The sequence below is a fragment of the Neovison vison genome, chromosome 2 (assembly GCF_020171115.1).
Source record: "Neovison vison isolate M4711 chromosome 2, ASM_NN_V1, whole genome shotgun sequence".
Taxonomy (NCBI): Eukaryota; Metazoa; Chordata; class Mammalia; order Carnivora; family Mustelidae; genus Neogale; species Neogale vison.
Window position 1 is genome coordinate 10,796,042 of NC_058092.1, and position 7,335 is coordinate 10,803,376.

The window sequence follows — 7,335 nt, forward strand, 5'->3', positions numbered from 1 at the left end:
TTTCCACTTTGTGTTTCCCAAACTTAGTTGACCACAGAACCATGCATTTGTACCTAGTTCCACGGAGCACCCTCTGGGACCTGTTGCAACGGGCAACTCCGTCAGCCCCTGTAGTCCGTGCTTGGAGGTGCTAAGTTAGCGGTTCTTTGGAGAGCTCTAAGCACACACACTCTGACATTGTTTAGCCCCAGAAAGCCCCTGAGGCTCATATGGGATTCCCAGGAACCTTAAGAAGTGAGCCAGGAGCAAGGCGAGGTGGAGTCTGGATCTTTCTCTATCAAAGCATCAGAAAGAACCTGAGTCCGTGTGTAGCCACTGCAGAAAGGGAAGGGTCCCCTTAGACTGGCTAAGAAAAGCCAGCCCCGGGGTATTGATTTTGCTGCTCTCCCAGGCCCCAGAGAGGCTGAGCCCATTGCCACAGGGCCCGGGGGCAAGGACAGGAATGGGCACGCCCTCTTGCCAGGACGTCTGGCCCCTCCTGCCCTGTCACCCCACCAGCTCTAAGCTGCCTCATCGCTTTTCCTGGGCTGGGCCGCAGATAAGGACATCGCATCCCAATGGGTTCAATGCCTACATGGCGCCAGCCTCCTTCCTTGTTAGGATACTGATGTCCCCAGGGGTGGTGTGGAGCCTGCAGTTGGAGACAACAGGCCAGGTCACCAACTGCAACTCGGGTGTGTGAACCATTGCTGGGTTCCCTCCATCTTTTTCTGTGTGTGCAGGAAACACAGATGCATTTTAGGGACAGCCTGAGCCCAGCAGGATTGATCAAAACCGAGCAACATAGGGAGGGTGTTGAGGAAAAACCAGGCTTTGGAGCCAGATCTCTGGGTATGATCCCAAAGCCAGTACGTAGCTGTACAACCCTAAGCTGCCCACTTAGTCCCTTTGAGCCTCAGCTTTCCCCTCTATATATTGGGGGGGGGGGGAAATTGCCTATCTCCCAGGGCCATGGAAAAGATGAAATAACAACCAGAGAGAAAAGTCCAGCCTCCAGCAGCTGCTTGTCTTGGTGTGACAGGAGACTCACAGGAGAGGAAGCGTAGGCCAGTGACATGACATCCAGGCTCCGGGTCCTGGCTCTGTCCAAGGGCACAGCTAATGGGCATTTCTGAACCTACTTTCCTCCCCTGTGTGATGGGGCTGCTCACGCCCAGGTTGCAAAGCACCTCGCAAGCTTAGCCGTCACGGTCACAGCCACGAGGGCTCCCGGTGTGAGCCGGCACGTCCTGTGGCCTCCTATTGGTCACAGAAATGGGCTGCGGTGGGTGAACTGGCATCATAGAGATCGGCAGACGTGGAGCCCTTGCTAGGCATCAGCGATCTCTCAGGAGCAAAACCAGGCCCCGCTCCTGACCTTATGGGTTTTACACTGTAGTGGGAGGCAGACACCCCGAATAATCCCATGACCGATCCTTGATTTCAGCCATGAGAAGTGCAGGTGAGAACAGACCTGGCTTATTGAGAACACTGGGAGCGCATGTGTGCGGGGCGGAGGTGTGGACACCCCTGTGTGCTGCAGGGGGTGGTGACCGACCGACGCCAGGGGACCAGAGAAGGGGTCCTTGGAAGAGGCAAAGTTACAGTAGAGCCTGAAGGCTTCATAGGAGGTCGCCAAGCAGAGAAGCCAGCAGCTGGGGGACTTCCAGGCAGAGAGCAGCAGGTGCAACAGATTCGAGATGGGGGAGGGGACCAGGAGTGTAGGGAAAGTGCGAGAAGCCCAGGGGGTTGGGGAGGGGGCCTGAGACTGAGGAGAAGCCGGCAAAGGGCTGGGTCACCCAGAGCCTTGTCGTGTAAGGAGCTTGGTTTTATCCAGGGAGACAGTGATGGGTGTTGAGCAGAAGAGGTCCCTGGGAAGATTCAAGTTAAAACAATAATGATAAAAACAAAAACAAAACTGTATCGATTGTCCCTTTCCCATGACTTGGGCTTTTAATGACGGCAATGAGCATCACCATGAACCAGGCATGGGTGATAAAGAGGATAGACCTCTGACCTTGGACTTCCCTTCGTAGCTAGGCAGACGGACAGACCCACCAGCAGAGCGTGAAGAGCATGGGGTGGACAGTGTACGCAGCCAGAGGATGTCCTCTCGGGCCCATGTGGAGGAAGACAGACCACTAAATCTAAAATAAAACATACTTTTTAATATATCTCTGGCCTCAACAAAAGTAAGGGAAATCGCCAAGTTACCCCCATCCAAAACTAAAAAGCTGTGAGCTAAGACCAGAACAGGAGCAGTGAGTGATAAGCACGTGTGACAAACTGGGGTCTGTCCTGGGGACAGACGCTGATGTCAGGACTGTGGACAAGGAAGTAAATGCTGGGGTGTGGCAAAGTGAAGGACCAGAGCCTATGGTCTCTCATCCTCCCATGTCTCTTTAACAGGAATGAAATGGTCCCTGCTACCGGGTACCATCCCCCCTCCCTCCCTGCTCCAGCCCCGGCAGGTCACAGAATTCCTCTCTGGAGGAAAATGTCCACTATTTAAACTCTAGAGATTCCCTTAAGATCAAATCTGAGCTCAGCATGCACGCGAGTCCACAGAGAAATACAGCAAATTCAGACCCTCCAAGGCCTTTTCAGATACATAGCTACCAACACCAAATACAAGCTAATATGTATGTAATACTTAAAAAAATGTAAGATGAAGTCATAAACATGAGCAAACAGAAGAGACTATCTGAAAAGACCAGGTGAACTGGGAAAAGAACCAAATAGAACTTTTAGAAGTATGTAGTGAGTAACATTAAAAAAATAAACTCCAGGGGCACCTGGGTGGCTCAGTCGGTTAAGCAGCTGACTCTTGATCTCAGCTCAGGTCTTGATCTCAGGGTCATGAGTTCAAGCCCCTCCTTTGGCTCCACGCTGGACACGGAAGCTACTTAGAAAAAATAAATAAATAAATAAATAAAATCCAAGGATGGATTAAACAGCAGAGTAAATTGCTGAAGAGAGAATTTTAAAAATGGAGAATAGGTCTAAGGAAATTACCCAGAATGTAATGCAGAGAAATAAATGGATGGAAACCGTGAGGGGGAATTGGAACTTTCTGATCTACCACAACAGCCATGAGCCACATGTGGCAATAAGACCTGTATTTGAATTTATCAAAATTCAGTAAAGCTTTGGACTCAATTCCTCAGCTGCACTAGCAACATTCTGAGTGTTCACTCCATATGTGGCTCCCGGCTGTCACAATGGACAGTGCAGATTATCCAGCATTTCTACCACCACAGAAAACTCTGTGCGACAGCAGCAGCTTACAAGAGAGGGAAGAAAGAATTAGAAAGTCTGATCCCAGAAGGAGAGCAAAGAGAGAATCGAGAAGAGGTAATATTAAAATATAAGATAGTGAGTGAGAATATTCTAGAAATAAACCCATAGATGCAGAAAGCACAATGTATATCAGTCAGAATAAGAAGAAATCCACATGTAGTCATATCATAATGAAACTGTAGAACACCGAGGACAAGGAGAAAATCTTTTTATTTTTAAAAGATTTTTATTTATTTATTTGACAGAGATCACAAGTAAGGCAGAGAGGCAGGCAGAGGGAGAGCGTGAAGCAGGCTCCCTGCCAAGCAGAGAGCCCGATGTGGGGCTGGATCCCAGGACCCTGAGATCATGACCTGAGCCGAAGGCAGAGACTTAACCCACTGAGCCACCCAGGCGCCCCAAAGAGAAAATCTTAAAAGGAGCTCACCAAAGAACAGTTGGGCCAGCAGCTGCCTTCTCTTCAGCAAAAAGGAAGGCAGAAGGTAGTAGAACACTGTCCTCTACTCACCACAATGAGGTGCCAGAAGGAAATGACTGTCAGCCTAGAACTGTGTACCCAGCAAAACTCTTTGATTGAGGAGGGGGAAACATAGGCTTTCTTCAGAAAAGAGTTGCAGAGTTTACGACCAAAAAATACTCCTAATCCGAGGAACTTTTAAATCACGCTCTTCAGGAATAAGAAAAATTACCCAAGAAGCTAGGTCTGAGGCACAAGAAGAAGTGATGAGAACATGGTCAACGTGGAGGGAAGTTATTTGAAGCAAATATTAATAGGGTAAAATAATCACGATGACAGTGTTTTGTTAAGTTAAATACATATGGTAAGTTTTCAAGGGTAGCCAATAAAGAATAGTTCCAAAATTCGGCTCCCATCAGAATCACCTGGGAGGCTTGTTAAACTACAGATTCCCAGACCCACCCCTCAGAGCTCAGCTGCAGGAACTCTGGGGCAGGCTCCCAGACTTTGCATCCATAAGCAGTTCCCAGGTGTTGCTGTTGCGACTGGCCCAGGGACCCCACTTTGAGAACCACTGAACCAAAAGCAGAGAAATCGGGTGTTTCACTTCCAAACCAACAGAAGGGGGAAAGGCAATGAGAAAACAACCCACACCTTCCATCTAACCCAGCTTTGTGCAGGGAAAAGATCATAAAAGCCACATATGTAATTTTAGATTTTCTGGTAGACACGTTAAAAAGTAAAAACAGGTGGGGCGCCTGAGTGGCTCAGTGGGTTAAGTCTCTGCCTTCGGCTCAGGTCATGGTCTCAGGGTCCTGGGATTGAGCCCTGCATCTGGCTCTCTGCACAGCAGGGAGCCTGCTTCCCTTCCTCTCTCTCTGCCTGCTTCTCTGACTACTTGTGATCTCTGTCTGTCAAATAAATAAATAAAATCTTAAAAAAAAAAAAGTAAAAACAGGTGACATGAATTTTAATAATCATTTGATTTCACTTGATATACCCCCAATATTATCATTTCAAGATGTGATCAACATGAAAAGTATGGAGATTACTTTTTCTTCTCTTCTTGGAGAAAGCCTTCAGAATTCAGTGTGTATTTTATCGCGCAGAGGCTTCTCAACGTGGACGAACCACATAACAAGACAGAGCTGGTTTAGACAGCAACGGACGTGAGCTTGCAGAGGACAGAGGTCCCCACTCAAACCCTGAGCAGCCACTGCATACCAGACACTGAGCTGAGCGGTTAGAGCACCATACGGCACCTCGTTTGTCCTCACTTAGACCCGTGAGATTAGACGTCATTATCATCCCATTTCCTAGATGGTAAAGGTGAGGCTGAGAACAGTCAAAACACTTCCCCAAGAGAAGCAGAAGAGCCGGGACTCAAACCCAGGTCTCTCCTATGCCCACGCCCACCTCAGAACCTCAGTACTTTACTCTGTAGAGTCTTTTCCGTAATAGATCAGAGAGTTAATGTTTTAGGCTCTTGGGACCAGACAATCCATCTGGTAGGAGAAGTAGAACCTCTTCTTCCAGAGTCAGCCTCGGTCCTCCCCGTCTTCGGAAGGATCCAGACCAATTGGCCTCCTGGCGACACTTTCTCAGACGACCCGGGCTTCAGCCCGCCTCTCTAACTCACTGCCTGACTATAAATGTGAGTTATTCCCCCTCTTCGGGTTGAGACAGAGGGAGATAAAAGCCAGGATTGATGGAATCCCAGACATAAAATTGGGCACCGTAGTGCCTACATGTTGGAAACTGCCTTTAATTAATGGTTTACGAGCCCTAAAGACGCCCCCCTCTTCAGGCCTTCTGCCGTTCGTCCCGGAGCTCAGTCCTGGGTGGCGAGGGCAGGCTGGCGAATGGCTGGCCTTCTGCAGAAACCCCAATGTGTGGTTTGCTTGTCGGACCCCAGCTCTGCCTCGGGCATTGCTCGAGCCCCGACGCCCTAAGCCAGCCCTCCTCGCCAGCCTGAGGCCCGTGAGCTGCGAAGCGACCCACACGTATCCGCACACACCCCCAGCAGTTTGCTTTTTCCCTTTGTCCCCTTATCTGTCACGCGCCCCCCACCCTCCTCCTCATTCTCTCTTTTTTCCTGTTTCTCTTTGTGTCTTTGTTGTGTCTGTGGCCCTGTTCCTCTCCTGAAGCCTTGCTCTTGGAGTGTCTCTCTCCAACTCTCTCTTTTTTTTCTTTTTTGTCTTCTTCCTTCCTTCCTCCTTCCCCTACTGCCTTATAGCTTTCACCTGGGGAGGCCTAGCCCAGGGCCACCCCCCCCCCACCGCCTTGGGCATGGGAGAGAAAAGGCCACCCCTCAGCTGACAGGGAGGGCCCCCCCACTTGGACCCGGTGGGAGTTCTGTGGGACAACGCATGCGTGCCCTGGCGGGGGGGGGAGGGGGGGACCCCTCAGCCCCTGAGCTGAACTCAAGCCATATTTCATCCCAGGAAGGCAGAGAGACTGAGGCAAGTACTGAGCACCTACTATAGGTACACATCCAGAATGTATACGAGTCATTAATCTGGGAGGTAGAGAGTATTATTATTATGCCCATTTTATACATGGGAAAACTGAGACTTGAAGAAGTGAAGAAATTAACCCAGAGCCAAGGTCTGTTCAACTCCAAAGCCTCTTTCCACAAGCTCGGTCCAAACGGACAACACGGGCTGGGTCTTGGAATTTCAGGTAACCTGATGTGGTGACGTGCATCTCTGCTCTTCCCAGAAGCAGGTGACGGAGATGGGACTCAGTCACAGAAAAAGCACAGAGACTCTCAGCTCTTTCCAAGCCAGGGAGGACACACCCACCTTGTGTGCCAGAGGCTCCCATCTGTAGGACCCAATCCGAAGGGCTTCCCTGCAAGCCAGACCTGTCCTGGGGAGCCAGGGACCAGCAGGAGGGACACCGAGGGTGGTGACAGGCAGCAGCCTCACCGGGCAGAAACGCAGAAACTCGGGGAGGGTGGGGGGCAGGCAAGGCTGCAGAGGAAGCTGCAGATTCCACATTTCCACATTCCTGGGCGTCATGGCAACACAGGCTCAGACCAGCGACCTGCTCAGAGCTCTGTGCCATCTGCCGTTTCTCTGGGGGCAGGGAAGAGACCTTCTACCTACCTAGCATCCCCAGTCACGGAGTCCCCAGAGCAGCCCTGGGAAGGAAGGCAGGGAACTGCATTACGCATTATGCCAACCTTAGGGTGCTTCCCTAAGGTTCCCTCTATGGGTTCTATTTCCCATAGAGGCACGAGGCATCTTAGCTGCCCGCCCTGAGTTAGGTCGCTCTGCTCAGTGCCTGCTGGACCAGGGGTGGCATCCTCCTGGCCAGCAGCCGTGGGCTCCCTAGGGCTCTTGGCTGAGAAACTAGAGGCTCCCCTGCATTGGGGAGAAAGGTTTAAGCAGAGTAGGTATGTATGTGTGTATGGTACCCAAGCGGAAACAGCGACTTCCAAAGAGTTTCCATGGCAGGGGCAGGGGAGGGCTGAAGGAACTGGGGAGAGGGGCCTTGTGACTCGAAAAAGATTTCTAGGTTGCATGTGTCTGTTTCAAAAATAACATGCCTCAGTGCAGAAAACATGGGAGACAGGAAAGTGTACACACACATGA